Consider the following 17610-nt stretch of genomic DNA (forward strand, 5'->3'; position numbering starts at 1 on the left):
GTGAGCTGTATTGCCAATACCTAAATTTCTAGAATGGGACCCTGGAGTTGAACTACCAACTCACTGACTAATGTGAAAATGGCACTGCTGTTTACAACTATAGTATTGACAGTCCCAGACAAACTCCAGTGGTGCAAATTTCACAGATTTCATAGAAGAGTCTTAGCAGAAGTGCTTTTAGTTTTATGTACAGTATATCATACTGTTGGGACATGAATGTAATTAGCATATAGCTGATGTCAGCCTGAGAAGACATATTCTAGATAAATAACCATTAAACTATAAGTAAAAGTAGGTTGTGAGACAATCAATGATATAAGTGAAAATGTTCTCTAAACTCCCAGAGATGGATAAATCTTAGGGGAAGAGCACCAGAGGGCTCTGAGGTCCAATTCCATAAGGATTTGGAGAGAGTAGAGGATGAAAAGGAAGGAAAGTAGGAAGGAAGGAAGGAAAGAAGAATTTTATATGTGAAAAATTATAAGGGAGTAAACTATTACCTTGAAATTAATAATAATAAATTTATCTACAAATTTTTAAAATTCTGTGAATTTGCAAAGATGTATTTTATTTATGGCATCATTAGTGACTTCTTAGAGGAGGATTTGTATCTGAACTAGTTCAAAGGACAGAGCATGTTTAACCGGGAATATTAGAGTTCTAGAGAACAGCTTTTTAAAAAAATATTTATAATTTATTAATTAGAGATATAGGAGGGAGAGAGAGAGAGAAAGAGAGAGAGAGAGAGAGAGAGAGAGAGAGAGAGAGAGAGAGGACACCAGACTTCACTCTGGTACATGTGTTGCCAGGGATTGAACTCAGGACCTCATGCTTGAGAGACCAATATTTTATCCACTGCACCACCTCTGGACCACGAGAGAACAGTTTTTATAAAACATGAAAATTGTAGAGGGCCTTGAGCAATATCATAAGCCATTTATGATCAACTGCTTGAACTTTGAAAAACATCCTGGTGGCAAAAAGTCACTATTTTCTTCACTCCAGTTGAAAATATTTTAGGAGCTAGGCAGTGGATCACAGTTACCACTCACATCCCCATGCACAGGAACCCGGGTTTGAGCTATTGATCCCCACCTGCAGAGGGGAAGCTTCATAAACAGTGAAGCAGGTACTGCAGATGTCTTCTCCCTTTCTATCTCCCACCCTCCCCTCTCAGTTTCTCTTTTACCTATCAAATAAGAAAATAATAAAATGGCAATTGAAAGCAGTGGATTCATATTACAAGTATTGATGTGTAGTGATAATGTGGAGACAAAAAAAGGAAAATATTTCTAGTATTTGGTGTTTTCTAAGTTTCACCAAAAGTAGGTTTCTTATATTTTTAATCCATTATATATTGAGAAAGGAAGAGCAAGAGAATTTTCTATAACTAGGTGTAGAAAAAATTAATTTTTTATCTTTTCATCATAATTTTATAAAATAAATTTCCTTGGAGTCCATGTCTATCTTGATATAATCCTAGACTTAAGACCCTTATCTGCTTTAAATGGAGTCTGTCTTGGAGAAGGAGCTTAAAGTCATTGTCACTCTGTGATTTGGTTTACACAAGAGTATGCTGATTTAACTTATAAACTGGATCATTCAAATATATATAAGACAGATTCTGTCACGTCACCAAATGAAAAATTAGAATCTGTTTCATTATTAGAAATATTCTAAGCTTTTTCAAGAAAAAGATGATGCTTCACCTAGTGAAATACCAGAAAAGTCATGATGTATTTTTCTATGCTTTTCCATGCACAAATGTGTCACAAATTTTCTGTCCACTCAATAGCTATACCCCATTTGGGTATATACTGCCGGACTCCTGAAATATATACAGTTTTTAAGCAAAGAACTATCCATTGTTGGGATGTAACAAGATAATTAATTAATTTTCCACCATGGTTCTTCTTTGTCCCTTCTATAATTTTTCTCCTACTAACCTGCAAATCCAACTTAGAATTCCCAGGATTTGATGCAGTTTTTTTGAGGAGAGTCAACCTGGGTGTGGTCTTCATGCAACCATCTTGACTCCATCCTAGCATTATTTTAATAAAGAAAGAGAGAAAGAGGAAGGCATGAGGCAAGGAAGGAGAGAAGGAAGGAAAGATGGAAGGAAGGAAGGAAAGCAAAGAAGGAGCAGCAGTGTAGCACCACTCTACCACTAAAGATGCTTCCCCTCTGTAGGCAGTTCCCATATGGTGGCAAGGAGCTCAAATGCAGGTCCTCACACTTGGAAATGTCTACATTCTACAATAAGTTAAGCAGCCTTCTGGAATTCATTGCCCAAGTTTTTCTAACCTTTTATAACTCATAAGCCAAAGGAATTTGTCAGAATTGCAGGAAACCAATATACTTCTGTATGTAACCAGAAGGGTTCTCCTACCCTCTCAAGTGCTATGTGGCTAAGCCTAAGTATTTAATTGACATATATCTATTAATGTTCTTGGGGCAGCCACGGGAGGAGAAGGATACAGGAGAGAGCTGTGTGGTGATTAGTTTGGGTTAGTTTATGAATTGTTGTTTTTGAATAAACAAATACAGCTTCCCGGCCCAGCTGTGTGTCCACGAGTCTCTGTTCACAGCCGTGAAGCTAGCCCGGCCAGCTGGAGCCCCTGAACCCTAACAACAAAGGGTGCCCATGTGGACCTGACCTGCACATCTCTCAGATAAGTGAAGACAATTTGGCTACCTATGTACTATGGCCTTCTCTTCTGCTTGTGAAGAGATCTCCAAAGGCCTCTGCCCTTTATTCACGAGACTGTTTCGCTGTTTCTGGAACATTTATCTCTGGACCACTCTGTGGTTTCCGCCCAGCACCAGCCAGCAAGAGCCCAACACCATCCCACATGAGCCGGCTTTCCGCCGTGTGGCACGGGGCATTGGGGCCCGGCTCCCTTCACACTGCTCGGCCACTGGGAGCAGGGCAGCAGACATGGCAGCGCCATGGGGCAGGGCCGTGGTAGCCTATCATGGCCGCCACCCCAGGGCACCTCAGCCCATGCCTTCTGCACGGCTGGCCCACCTGCCCTCGTGCTATGATGTCTGGACAGATCCCAGACCACCCGGAGACCGCGGGATCCCTGCCGAAACTGGGCCCCCTGGCCGAGATCTCCAGCTTGGGTCTGAAGGCAGATGAGCTAGAACATGCAGAGATTCATCCAGAGATCGCAACCTACAATTCCTAGAAGTGGAGCTGTGCATGAAGCCACCCCCAACAACAACTAAGACAGTATAGATCTAAATTCGTGTTTAAAATGACATGTCTTTGTAACAAAGGTTTCTCTCCTTGTGTATTAATGACCATGTTTATGTGTGTGTTTAAAGTTTGGTAAACAGTAACTTTAAGGTTAAAAATGTAACTTTAAGGCTAAATTCTTACCAGGCAAAGTTAAATAAAAAAGGTTTTCAACGTAATTCTCATAAAGATAAAATTAACAGGGGGTCGGGCGGTGGTGCAGTGGGTTAAGCACACGTGGCGCAATGCTCAGGGACCGGCGTAAGGATCCCAGTTCGAGCCCCCGGCTCCCCACCTGCAGGGGAGTCGCTTCACAGGTGGTGAAGCAGGTCTGCAGGTGTCTATCTTTCTCTCCCCCTCTCTCTCTGTCTTCCCCTCCTCTCTCCATTTCTCTCTGTCCTATCCAACAACAAAGCAACGTCAACAATGGCAATAATAACCGCAACGAGGCTGCAACAACTAGGGCAACAAAAAGGGGGGAAAATGGTCTCCAGGAGCGGTGGATTCATGGTGCAGGCACCGAGCCCAGCAATAACCCTGGAGGAAAAAAAAAAGATAAAATTAACTTACATTTAAAGTCTGAGGTAACAATTAGTTAAAAATCAATATATTTTAACCAAGTTGGTCTAAACAAAACCTACGCACACCTAGGGTGTGTCTCCATCTTGAATGGGTGTAACAAAAGGTTAAATAGACTTGTTGATATGTAAAACTCTTGATTACCTTCTCTATTAGAAATGGTAGATTATACAATGGCTATGCTAATGATTCTCATGCCTGAGGTTTTCTTTCCTTGATTTTTATGTCTACCTTTTCACATTCTATTGTTTAAAATTTAAACAACCTTAAAAGCATTCTAAAAAAGATTTCTAATTGTGATAGAGTTATCAATTGTGGTAAACTTCTAACCTGCTTCAAGTTTGTTTCATAGTAAGTAAATTGCAGCTGTCAAGTTCTCTACAAAAAAGCGTAATTCCGGCAGCGGATCTTCCTCATACAATGTTTCATCCCCTGGCAATTCTTCGGTGGACGTCTGCTTTGGACTTCTATTGGACTCAATTGGTACACCTCTTGGACACTTTGCAGCTTCACTTTATGCTGCTGGGTTTCTCAAACACTGACTGCAGCCATGCCTTGGGACTCTAGGCCTCACCCTCCCCCCATGCTAGAAAATGCCCATTGAGGCAAGTACAGCCCCCAGAGGCAGGAAATGTTTTTTTAGGCTGATAAAGTTTTACCCACAGAGGCAAAAGATGGCCCCCTCAGGCCTTCCCTTGGCAGCACACTGGTTCTTGTTACTCACTTACATGTTTCTCCATGTTTGTGCCAGTTTCTTTTTTGAAAATGCCTGTACAATATAGGTTTCTGTTGACCTCACACCCCTGATACTGTGGTCATTTAGTTAAAAAGAAAAGGGGGAATATGTTGGTATTATTTGTGTTGGTTTGGTCCCTTTCCCCCTACCTCTGAGAGAAATGGTTTCACCCTTGCTAGTTTCGCAGCCCTCTTTCTCCCCTCCCTGTATGCTAAGGACGCCGATAGTCCCAGCAGCAGCGGCAGAGGAAGAATGATTGGGAAGCACATGGTGTGGTGATTTGCCCATTCATGAATAAAGATTAAACTGCAGCTTCTCAGCCCAGCCATGTGTCCTCGAGTCTCTGTCTACCACTGCAAAGCTAGCCCAGCCAGCTGGAGGCCCCCAAACATTAACAACATATTAACACAGGAAACAATTCACTTCTTATTTTACAATATGTATCATTTTATTTGGGGGATATAATGACTTACAGAATAACTACTGATTCATGAGTACAATTTCTCATCTCCCTATGATAGGCATATGCAGACCACTCTCTACTCCATCTTAGATCCTTTTAATTGTTTCCATTTTTTCACTGCCACATAAGTGGATATCTTGCTTACTTATTTTTTACATCAAATAGTAAACCTCACATTTCATTCATGTTCCCTTCCTTTTCTCTTTTTTTAAATTCATGGAAGGATGTTAATTTATGACTACAGCTGTTGAGAAATAGGAACAACCTCATTTCCCTTGGACAATTATCCACAAAATGCTGTTACTGCTAACTTGGGGGTCCTATTTCCACCATCATGCTCTCAGAGTCTAAAGCACCGCCATAATCCCTTCCTATCCCACCTTCCCCTGTGTCCCATGATTTGGTGTAATACAATGCTTAGTCCAAGACTTACTTTTTGATTTCTATTTCCACCCTCTTTTTTCCTTCTTACATTCTATGTTTTTTAAATTTATTATTATACTTTATTTGTGGTGCAGAGAGCTGTAAAAGTCTATTATGACCATCTATCTAGTAAAATTGCTCAGTCTTTATTTTTATTAGTGATTTAAAAATTATATGATAGGAGCATAATTTGAACACCTTTCCCATCACCAGAGTTTAGTATACCAGTTCCCTCCATTGGAAACTATAGTAGTTCTCCCAAAGTTACAGATAGATTGACTATATATATATATATATATATATATATATATATATATATATAATGGGAATATGTATATGTATATATATTCCCATTTTTCTATGGTCCTACCTTCTATTCCTTTCTAGGTCATACCTACACCTATTGGATCCAGAAATCTATAATCTATATACTTTTTAAGCAAAGAAGTATCCATTGTTGGGATATAAGGAGGCAAAGCACTTGGCCTAGGACAGTATCTTGTAGAAGAGACACTAGGAAATGTGTGGGGAGGGGGTGACTTAAGGAAGACAGGGATTAAAGAAAGACAGGTTATTTTAGTAAAACTTAATTTGGTGTCAGTATTCAGTGTTTGTATTGAGGTCTCTCATCTTGTGATAAGCAGCAAAGCTTTCAATGGAAACACTAAGCCTGATCTTAGCCAGAAAGGGGAATACCTTTCAAAAAGCCCTTCCAGTGCTTCTGATGTCTAACATGGCTCTACTCAAATAGTGTCAGTGTTCAAGACAGTGTATTTGGGTGGTGGGATATTATTAATTCCAAGCAATAAAAAATATATCTCTATCTATTAATAGTATCACCTTTCAGCAATCTATTCTATATGCTAATGTGTTTTTGTTTGATTTTCCCCTTCACACTCCTCTTATTCCATAGCTCTCCTTTTCTTCTGTTATTGCCTAAGATAAATCAGGAGCTGTGGGTGACTGAGTATTTCATTTTTTTTTAAAGTGTGTTACCTAATCCATCTGTTGTTTAAAAACTTGCAAAGAAAACCTGCCTATCTATTTGTTTATTTTCAATCCAATGCTTTACTTTTGTAAACTGTGTGGGGTTTTTTTTGTAGACTTTTATGCACAGGAAAAGAAACTATCACCCAAAAAAGAGACCCAAAAATGAGAGAAAATGACACATATCAGACAAGGACTAAAATGTATAAAAAGCTCACCTTACTTAGCAACAATAAAGCAAATGACCCCATCCAAAAGTGGACATAGGATATGAACAGATTATTCACTGCAGAAGAGATCCAAAAGGTCCAAAAACATGGCATTTGTCTCCAGAGCAATGATGGTCAGAGAAATGCAAATAACACAACACTGAGAATCCACCTCACCCCTATGAGAAAGTCATACATCAAAATCGACAGCAGAAACAAATGCTAGAGAGGTTGAGAAGCCAAAGGATCCTTCCTACACTTCTGGTGGAAATGTAAATTGGTCCAACCTCTGTGGAGAGCAGTCTGAAGAATCTTCACAAGGCTAGAAGTGGACCTTCCATATGCCCTAGAAATATCTCTCCTAGGGATATATCCTAAGGACTCAATCACACTCAACCAAAAAGGTATATGTACAATTATGTTCCTAGCAGCACAGTTTGTAATAGCTAAAACCTGAAGAAAACTAGGTGCCCAACAACAGGTGAATGGCTCAGAAACCTATGATATATACACACAATGGAATACTATTCAGCCATTAAGTATTAATAATTAATAAGCTGTTAAGAACCCATCTTCTCTAATCAATCTTGGATGCAGCTAGAAGGAATTCTGTTAAATGAGATAAGTCAGAAAGACAAAGTTGTGTATAGTATTATCCCACTTAGAAACAGAAGTTGTGAAAGAGAACAAAAAGGGAAATGAAAAGCAGAATTTGACTAAGTTTGGAGTATTGCACAAAAGTAAAAACCTCTGGGCAGAGGGTGAGGGTAGATTTTCAGGTTCACTATGGAGGGTAGGTATGGACACAGACATTTCATGGCAGAAATGGTGTTAATATATACTCCTATTAACATACAGTCAAAATAAAAATAAAAGAAGCAAAAGTAACACAGTAAAAATGTGGGCCAAAGAACTAAAAAGACAGTTTTCTAAAGAAGAGATACAAATGGCCCATATACACATGAAGAAATTGTCCACTTCACTTATAATTAGAGAAATGAAAGTTAAAACTAGTGAGACACAATCTCACACCTGAGAGAATATCTTCCATCGACAAATCATGAAATGACAGGTGTGGCAAAGTTGTGGAAACAGAGGAACTCTGCTACACTGCTGGTAGGAATATAAACTGCTATGACCTCCATAAAAATGGAATTATCTTATGATCCAGCAATACCAATCCTCAGCATCTATCCAAAGCACACTGAAACACTTCTTCTTCTTCTAGCATTTGCCCTTCTTCCATAGCCAGTCAACAGCGTCAGGTTGAGCCTCCTTTGAATCTGGAGAGGTGGCAGTCGTTGACTATGTGGGTCATAGTCTGTCTGTAGCCGCAGGGGCAGTTCGGGTCATCTCTGGCTCCCCAGCGATAGAACATAGTGGCACCCGGCCACTGAAACACTAATTCAAAGGGACATATGTACCTCTATCTTCATAGCTGCATTATTCACAATAGCCAAAGTGTGGAAACTCCCTAAATGCTAATTAGCAAATGACTGGCTAAAGAAATGTTGGCCTATATACTCCATGTAATACTACTCTGCAATCCAAATAATAATTATAATAATAATTAATAATAATAATAATGTGTCCTTTAGGACAGTATGGATGGAACTGGAGATGAATATGCTGAGCAAAATAAGTAAAGAGATTAAAGACAACTATTAAATGGTTCCACTCACTCATATGGACTCTAGAGACCTAATATGTATAAATTTGGAAGAACAAAAAAGAAGCAAGCAACTATTTTTTTTTTTTCCTCCAGGGTTATTGCTGGGCTCTGTGCCTGCACCATGAATCCACTGCTCCTGGAGGCCATTTTTCCCTTTTTTTGTTGCCCTAGTTGTTGCAGCCTCGTTGCGATTATTACTGCCATTGTTGATGTTGCTTTGTTGTTGGATAGGACAGAGAGAAATGGAGAGAGGAGGGGAAGACAGAGAGAGAGGGGGAGAGAAAGATAGACACCTGCAGACCCGCTTCACTGCCTGTGAAGCGACTCCCCTGCAGGTGGGGAGCCGGGGGCTCCAACCGGTATCCTTATGCTGGTCCCTGCGTTTGGCACCATGTGCGCTTAACCCACTGTGCCACCGCCTGACCCCCACAAGCAACTATTTCTAAAGCTTATGAGAACTATAGTAGTTACCTTTGGAAGGTAAGAGGGTAGGGATAATAGAACTTTGGTGGAGAGTGTGATGTGGAACTATATACTATAATCTTAAAATCCTACAACATAGTATTAGTCACAAAAAATTATGAAAAAAGGAAATGACACAGCCTTCCTATAATGTTCTGTAATAGTATTAGGCCTCCTTCGAGTGAAGCCCTTGGGTCCTGTGAGGCTTTTCCAGTTTAGATATTCAGTCATCTAACCTTTGTTCTTTTGCTTCCCTAGGCACATGTATCTTCTCTCAATTATTACCTTACACAGATTTCTCCGAAAGCCCTCAGTGCATTTCAACTCTTCAAGGACAATCATTGTGTAACTTTTACTCTGAATATCCATCTTTAGTTTACAATCAGAAAGACAGAGGATTCATAGATTTCTGAGCTGAGTCTGGCTATCTGGATTTCTGGGTCTGGAGGGTGTATTTCCTTCCTCAGCAGCAGCTTTATTATCAGAACATGAGGGTGGACACTGAGGTCCTTTTCATGGTATTTCATGGAATCAGCACTCAGTAGATACAGTGCTGACGATTTCATCAGCAACCCAGAGCTGCAGTGTTTATTTGGAGTATTGTTTTTGGGCCCTTCTAGTCTGTATCTGTGATTCTAGAAGATAACTAGTAAATGTTCTCTATTTTCAAGAGTAGTACTCCAGTTTAGTTTTTCATTTTTCATTTATTTTTCATTTTTCATCAGTGATTTAATAATTATTTCAATATTGTAAGGTTACAGGGGAATAGTTCATAGTCTCACAATCTATAGTAGCCAAAACCTAGAAGTAAACCAGGTGTCCAGCAACATGAGTGGCTGAGCAAGTTGTGGTATATATACACAGTGGATTACTACTCAAGTATTAAAAATAGTGATTTCACTTTTTTCAGCTTATCTTGGATGAAGCTTGAGGAATTCATGTTAAGTAAATCAGAAAGATAGATATGTGATGACCTCACTCACAGGCAGAAGTTGAAAAACAAGATTAAAAGAGAAAACACTATGCAGAACTTTGACTGGAGTAGGTTACACTAAAGTAAAAGGCTCTGTGGTGGGTGGGTGGTTGGGAGTGTTCAGGTCCTGGAACAGGATGGTACAGGACCTAGTTGGGTTGTATTATGTGGAAAACAGAAATTTTATGCATGTACAAACTATTGTATTTACTGTTGACTGTAAAACACTAATCCCCCAATAAAGAAATTTTTTTAAAAAGGGAGGAATAGTGGATGTATCTCAACCACAGATGGGATCTAAGAAACAACTTGAAAGACAATAAAGAGTGAGTTTTACATTGATTGTCATGCATACTTCTTTGACTTGGGTCTTAGAAGAATGAAGGTAGAAGTATGAAGACTAAGGCAAAGTTGGAAACCTAATTACCTATGGTAGAACAAAGATGATGGTGTGGTTGAGGGTGAAATTGTTACATACCTCCTGTTTGGGGGGAACATGGAGATGTATCCTTATAAAAACAATAAACCTATGTATCAACATAAGAATCAATAAGGTCCTAGAGTTGTCCAGTAATAATAACAAAAACCCCTCAGTTGTAAATACATTCTAAATTTTCATATGCAAAAATTAACTAAATTACCTTACATTTCAAAGTTTACTTTTAAACATGCTATTATTTATTTTTTACTTACTGGTTATAGCACTGTGATTTACAAAATAATTATTCTACGGCTATAGTTTCACAGTAAAACCACTGGCCAGTAAAGTTCCGACTAAAGTTCATTTAAAAAATATATATATATTTTATTTTCCCTTTTGTTGCCCTTGTTTTTTTTTATGTTGTAGTTATTATTGCCATTGTTAGGACAGAGAGAAATGGAGAGAGGAGGGGGAAGACAGGGGGAGTGAAAGACACCTGCAGACTGGCTTCAGCAACTATGGAGTGACTCCCCTGCAAGTGGGGAGCCGGGGTCTTGAATCGGGATCCTCACACTGGTCCTTGTGCTTTGTGCCACGTGCACTTAACCCACTGCACTACCGCCTGACTCTCTAAAGTTAACTTTTTAAAAGAAATTGTAATTTAGGAAGTTAGTAACAATTTACCATAATAGGCAATGACAAAAAATTATTTATTTCTAGTTAGATATTATGGTCTACTAAAGACTGTATGCCTGAAGCCTGGCTTATAAATTTAAACTACCAGTTATTTAAAAATGTTACATATTGGAGAGCATAAATCTTAGCATACCAGGTTTAGTGTCTGCCTTAGGCCACACAATCCATGGCATAATGAATTACATTAAAATGATTTCAACTCTCAATTCTCAAACAGTGACATGTGCTTATGAGGCCAGGAGCCTCATTCCAGATGTCTCCTAACAGTCAGAAGCATCTAACATGAATGAAGAAGAACATGAGCTGTTGGTCCTTGATAGACATATATCTGGAAGATACCATTAAGGGTGATAGTTAAACTTTGAAATACTTAAGCTTGTTAGCAGAACAGAAATTGTATTGCCACTGGGGTTATTTCTAGGATTTGTGTCAGCACTGCTCTGAGAGGCCATTTTTTCTTATTTGTTTTTTCTTACTATTTTATGTGATAAGACAGAGAAAAATTGAGCAAGGATGGGGAGTTAGGGAGAAAGACAAATATACTCCTATAGACCTCCTCTGCCACTTGTGAAACATCTCCCCTGAATGTGGGGAGTAGGGGATTCAATCTGGGCACTTGGATGTGGTAATATCTACATTCAACTGAGTGCAGCACCGACTAGCTAGCTCCCAACTTGTTAGAATTTTGATAGATGTAATACTTGCTATCTCTGATGTAGTATTTCTGCATGCCTCTTTCAACTTGTTGCTCTTAATGAACCTATCATGCTTTTTGCTGATGTAAGGTTTTTGAAATTTCTTCCATGTAGTGTGTAACCAACCAATACAAAGACACTAAATCCAATAGTAGCCGCTACAGTATTTGCCATGCTACAGGTTGGTACTATGTGTATAAACCACATCAAGCCCCAATGCTCTAGATGTGAATCTTTGCATAGTTATTTATTTGAATATAAAGCATGCACGGACACTGAAGTTGCAAAGTGTCACAGGAAGAAACACAGCAAATTTAGCTGAAAATAAGGATTAAGCAGAAAATCTATTTAGAAAAACTAAAGGAAAATTTAAGAACATCTCACTGAGTTTTCTGTTGAGTTCTAGAAGTGTTTGCCAGTAGTGTTCACCTTATAAGGGCATATACCCTTCCCTATGAGTTGTTTTACACATGGACCAACAACTATATTTATTCTTTATTTTTTTAATTTGGGTTAATGATTTACAGTAAAGGCATGTATTAATCAAGGACTGAATTATTTTTGCCCTTCAAATAGATAAGATGCTTGTTCTCATATGTACTTAAAGCTAGGTCCTAGAATTTAAGCATCTGGTATCAGAAATTAGTAAGGATGAAAACAATATAGTTTACTTGCAAAGTATTTCTGCTTTTCATGTATGTGACCCTGATTTGAGCCTAAATTCCACAACAATGGAAAAAGCTTCAGTGCTGTCTTTTCCTCTGTCTCTGTCTTCTAGCTTGACTCATTTAAAAGAAGTCCTTCAAGCTCCATCCAAGATAACATGAAAAATGTGATTTTTTATTTTTAAGGGCTAAGTAGTATTCCATTGTGCATATATATACCACAGCTGTCTCAGTCACTCTTCTGCCATCTTACATCTACCTGGCTTGCTTCCAGGTTCTGGCTATTATAAATTGTGCTGCTATGCCTAGATGTATACTCACCTATTTTTGGATGAGTGTGTTTCATTCTTTATGATATATCCCCGGGATAGGAGTTGGCATGTTATAGGGTAGGTCTATTTCTAGCCTTCTGAGAGTTCTTCAGACTGCTCTCTATAGATAGGTTTGGACCAATTTAGTTTTGACCAGCAGTGCAGGAGGGTTCCTTTGCCCCACATCCTCTCCAGCATTTGTTGGTACTGTCCTTTCTGATGTATGACATTCTTACATGGATGTAATGGTATCTCATTGTTGTCTTTATTTGCATTTCTCTGATATTGGGGCTCAGTGCCAGCACAAGAATCCACTGCCACTGTAGACAATTCAGAATTTTTTAATTGGATAGGACAGATATATTGAAATGGGATTGAAGATAGATAGATAGACAGATAGATAACAAAACAAACCTGCAGACTTCCTTCTCTGCTTGTGAAGTGACCCCCTCCCCCACAGCAGGTGGGGAGCCAGGGGCTGGAAGCAGAATCCTTGCATTGGTCTTTGTGCTTCAACTATGAGTGCTTAATCTGGTATGCCACCGTCCAGCCACCTGACTCTCAGCTTTTATCTTTCAGTCTTCAGAATCCTTTCTTTATCCTTACTCCTTTATTTTTAACTAGGGTGTGTCTTGGTGTATGTTAGTTTGGTTGATTCTGTTTGGAACTAGCTGGATTTTTTGAATCTTCATGTCTTTTCTATTTTTTAAAGTGGGGAGTTTTCTTTTCTTATCTCTTATATTTTCTTTTTAATTTTTCATATTTATTTCCCTTTTGTTACCCTTCTCATTGTTGTAGTAGTTATTATTATTGTTGTTATTGATGTCATTGTTGGATAGGAAACTGAGAAATGGAGAGAGGAGGGGAAGACAGATAGGGGAAAGAAAGACATCTGCAGATCTCCCTCAGCACCTGTGAAGTGACTTCCCTGCAGGTGGTGAGCCAGAGGCTTGAACTTGGATCCTTATGTTGGTCCTTGCACTTTGTGCCATGTGCTCTTAACCCACTGTGCTACTGCCTGACTCCCTATATTATACTTTAAGCCCTTGCTGTCTTTCTTTTTCTGGCAATCCAGTAATGTGTATGTTACTTCTTTTGAGATCATCCCATATATCTCTGTTGTTTTCAGTCTCTCTTGATCTCTTTCTTAGTTCTCTTATTTCTTTCTTTTTATCTCTTCTTTCTTTTTATCTTATTTTTCTTTTATTAATTTAAGAATGATTGGCAGACAAGATTGTAGGGTAAGAGTGATATAGTTCCAACTACCAGAGTTCTGTATCCTCACCTCTCTATTGGAAAGTTCTGTATTCTTTATCTCTGGGAGTATGAACCAAATATCTTTATGGAGTGCAGAAGGTAGAAGGTCTGGCCTCTGTAATTGCTTCTCCAGTGGACATGGGCATTGACAGGTTGTTCCATACTCCCAGCCTTTTTCTTTTTTGTTTCTTTTAACTTTTATTTATGAAAAGGGAACACTGACAAAACCATAGGATAAGAGGGATACAACTCCATACAGTCCCCACCACCAGAACACTGTATCCCATCCCCTCCCCTGATAGCTTTCCTATTCCTTAACCCTCTGGGAGTATGAACCCAGGATCATTATGGGTTTCAGAAGGTGGAAGGTCTGGCTTCTGTAATTATTTCCCCATTGAACATGGGCATTGGCAGATCAATCCATATTCCTAGCCTGTCTCTCTCTTTCCCTAAGGGGGTGGGGCTCTGAGGAAGCAGGGATAGCCAGGGTTTGTGGGCAGGTCATTTCCATATATACCAGTGTTCACCAATTTTTTAAATCTTCATTTATTGGATAGAGCTAGCCAGAATCAAGAAGCAGGTGATAGAGAAGGAGAGAGACAGAGAGACACCTGCAGTACTGCTCCAGCACTCACAGAGCTTTCCCTCTGCAAGTGGGGACAGGGGGCTCGAACCCAGGTCCTTGCACATTGTAATATGTGAGGTCAACCAGGTTGGTGCGCCACCACCCAGCCCCTGTTCTCCAAATTTTTATTTCTCAGTCTTCTCCTTTTGCTTCTCCTTCTCCTCCTCCTCATCCTCCTTCCTTCAACAGTGTTATCAGTGACTTGGTGCCTGTATGGTAAACTGACTAGTCCTGTAGCCATTTTTTTTTCATTTTCTTTTTTATTTAATAGAGAAAAAAGACATGGTAGGGGTAGATATAGCTGGGGGAAAAGAGAGACACCTGGAGCAGCAGTGGCAGCCTGAAGGAGAGGAAAGTTCTGCCGGGGTGGGGTGTGCCCCTTGCCTTGCCAATGTCTCTGCAGCAGGGGCAGCAGTGGGAGGAGACCTTGGCCTGAGCATCCTGCCATGTGAGTGTGATTGTGGAGCTGCACCTGATGTAGCTGAGGCTGTCAGTGCCTTGGGGTGGGGAGAGATGTAAAGAAGGCTTTCTGGGAGTTTCAGGAGGGTTGGAATGTGATGATGTCATCGAGCCTTCTCTCCCAAATGTCATTCTGGGCTTAGACTGGTGACAGGTTATAGGTGGTACCTGAGCAGAGGATCATGTCACATAATGGAAAATATTTGTTGCTGTAAAGGTATGTTCATCAGATTCTCTGAACACTGTTGCTACTAAGGTGCCAGTTAACTTTTCTTCAAAGTACTTTCCAGCCACTGTTAACTCTGCTGTGTCGTATGCTTTACATTGGCTTGTTCTAGCCCTCCCCCTCCAAGAGAATTGGATGAGTCCTGTTAATTTCGCGGGCCTGCTTGGCCCTGCCCCAAGGGACCCTGGGAGAGGGTTCCGGAGTCTGAGAGTTCCTGAGTTCCCCAGTGACTGAGTTCCTGAGTTCCGGAGTTCGAGAGTGCGAGGGTGCGAGAGTTTCTGAGTTCGAGAGTAAGGGAGAGGGTTCCTGAGTTCCAGAGAAAAAGAGAGAGTGCTTGCGCCGCAGCAAAGAGACAGCAGAGTTCTGTTTGGTGATTAGTTTGTCTTAGTTTATGAATCGTTGTTCCTGAATAAAGAAATACAGCTTCCCTGCCCAGCCGTTGTCTCCGCGTCTCTGTTACCCGCCGTGAAGCAAGCCAGGCCAGCTAGATCCGGAAATTTTAACAACACTGCTGCTCCGGGTGATCACACAGTTTGCACATGGTACTTGAGGTTGTGTTTTTTCCTCTGTATTTTGGTTCCATCTCTCAAGCTCATTTCCTACATAAAGAAAAAAAAATTATACCTCATGTGGCCCACTCCCTCATATCACATCAGGACTGTTAATTAGGCAGAAGTGTGGTGATAAGTGTGGTGATAACCGGCATAAGGATCCCGGTTTTTACCTTTGTGTATATTTTAGCCTGGCTACTTAATACTTGATTCAGTTATTGATGTCATAAATTAATACTGAATCAAGAATGATTCAGAAAGGTTTTAGAAAGGTTCATGGGAGGCCCTCCACACAAGGTGGGTACCTATCACTGCAGTCAAAATATCTTTGCTATATACTCTTTCTGCTCTGGGCATGTGTAAGATAATATGGTGGTTTCTGTAAGAGATGACTATCAGTATCAGATGGGCCTGCAGTTGGATTCAGTCTATAGTAAAAGGCTACAGTCACAGTCAACTGCTATAAAATGTAGCAGTTTTCAGTATTTACTCATTGAAGCTTGGTTAAGATGGTGCTGTAGGGGAGTCGGGCTGTAGCGCAGCGGGTTAAGCGCAGGTGGCGCAAAGCACAAGGACCGGCATAAGGATCCCGGTTTGAACCCCGGCTCCCCACCTGCAGGGGAGTCGCTTCACAGGCGGTGAAGCAGGTCTGCAGGTGTCTATCTTTCTCTCCTCCTCTCTGTCTTCCCCTCCTCTCTCCATTTCTCTCTGTCCTATCCAACAACGACAACAACAATAATAACTATCACAATAAAACAACAAGGGCAACAAAGGGGAATAAAATAAAATAAAAATTTTAAAAAAATTAAAAAAAAAAGATGGTGCTGTAGGTTGGTTTTTCCAAGAAAGCCACAGACTATGCCCAACCTCCTTCCAACCAAGAGAAGGAGAGTATGGATCCTTCTCCACCAGCACCTGAGTCCACACTGTTAACCAACAGCAGCAACTGACAATAATGACAGCAACTGACAGGTTTAGAACTGCCAGTTCCCTCACAGTTCTTCTGTGTCCTCCTAGGTGCATGCAGGGTCCTGTCACAGCAGTGGTCACCAGTTGTAGTAAGTTCAGCTTTTTTTCAGAGCAATAGTGTTTTTTTCTTTCATCTATGTATTTTTTTAAAAACAATTAGTGATTTAGAAGGTTATAAGATTATAGGATATAGGAGTGTAATGCCATGCTGCACCCATCACCAAAGTTTTGTCTTCTCCCCACCCAGAAAATCTGCATAATTCTTTTTTGTGAGTATTTGAAATTTATTTTAACAGAAAACCAATGAAGATTATTTATTTTTATAATTTTTATTTATAAGAAGGAAACACTGACAAAAGCCATAGGATAAGAGAGGCAATTGGAACACTCCCTCTTTGTAAGTTCTTTTCTTTCCTTTTTTTTCATGTGTATACTGCATTTTCACCCATTGTGGTAAGTTTAGCTTTAATTTCAGAGATAAATGGTGTTTTTTCTTTCATCTATGTATTTTTTTTTTAAAAAAATAGTTATTTAATGATTTAGAAAGTTATAAGATTATAGGACATAGAATTGTAATGTCACATGGCACCCATCACCAAAGTTTTGTGTTCTCCCAATCCATAACCTGCATACTTCTTTTTTTGAATATTTGAAATTTATTTTAACAGGAAACCATAAAGATTATTTTCCTTTTAAAATTATTTATAAAAAAAAAACACTGACAAAAGCCATAGGATAAGAGAGGCAGTTTTAACACTCCCTCTTTATAAGTTCAAGATTTTCTTTTCTTTCTTTCTTTCTTTCTTTCTTTCTTTCTTTCTTTCTTTAATTTTTTCTCATGTGTGCTGAATATTCATCCATTGTGATAAGTTCAGCTTTATTTCAGAGAGAAATGGTGTTTTTCTTTCATGTATGTAGTTTTTTAATAATAGTTATTTAATTATTTAGAAAGTTATAAGATTATAGAATACAGGAGTGTAATGTCACACT

General features: G+C 39.5%; 1 long non-coding RNA gene across 2 annotated transcripts in view; it reads left to right on the forward strand.

Annotated features, from left to right (window-relative positions):
* LOC132540455 (uncharacterized) overlaps positions 1-16708 on the forward strand; it is a 251821-nt gene extending 235113 nt beyond the window's left edge. For both annotated transcript variants that reach the window (XR_009551636.1, XR_009551635.1), the window contains exons 3-4: positions 9031-9117; positions 16669-16708. This is a non-coding gene — a long non-coding RNA (uncharacterized LOC132540455). The remainder of the gene's footprint in view (positions 1-9030; positions 9118-16668) is intronic.
* The last annotated feature ends 902 nt before the right edge of the window (positions 16709-17610 follow it).

Source organism: Erinaceus europaeus, chromosome 9, assembly GCF_950295315.1.
Source record: "Erinaceus europaeus chromosome 9, mEriEur2.1, whole genome shotgun sequence".
Classification (NCBI taxonomy): domain Eukaryota; kingdom Metazoa; phylum Chordata; class Mammalia; order Eulipotyphla; family Erinaceidae; genus Erinaceus; species Erinaceus europaeus.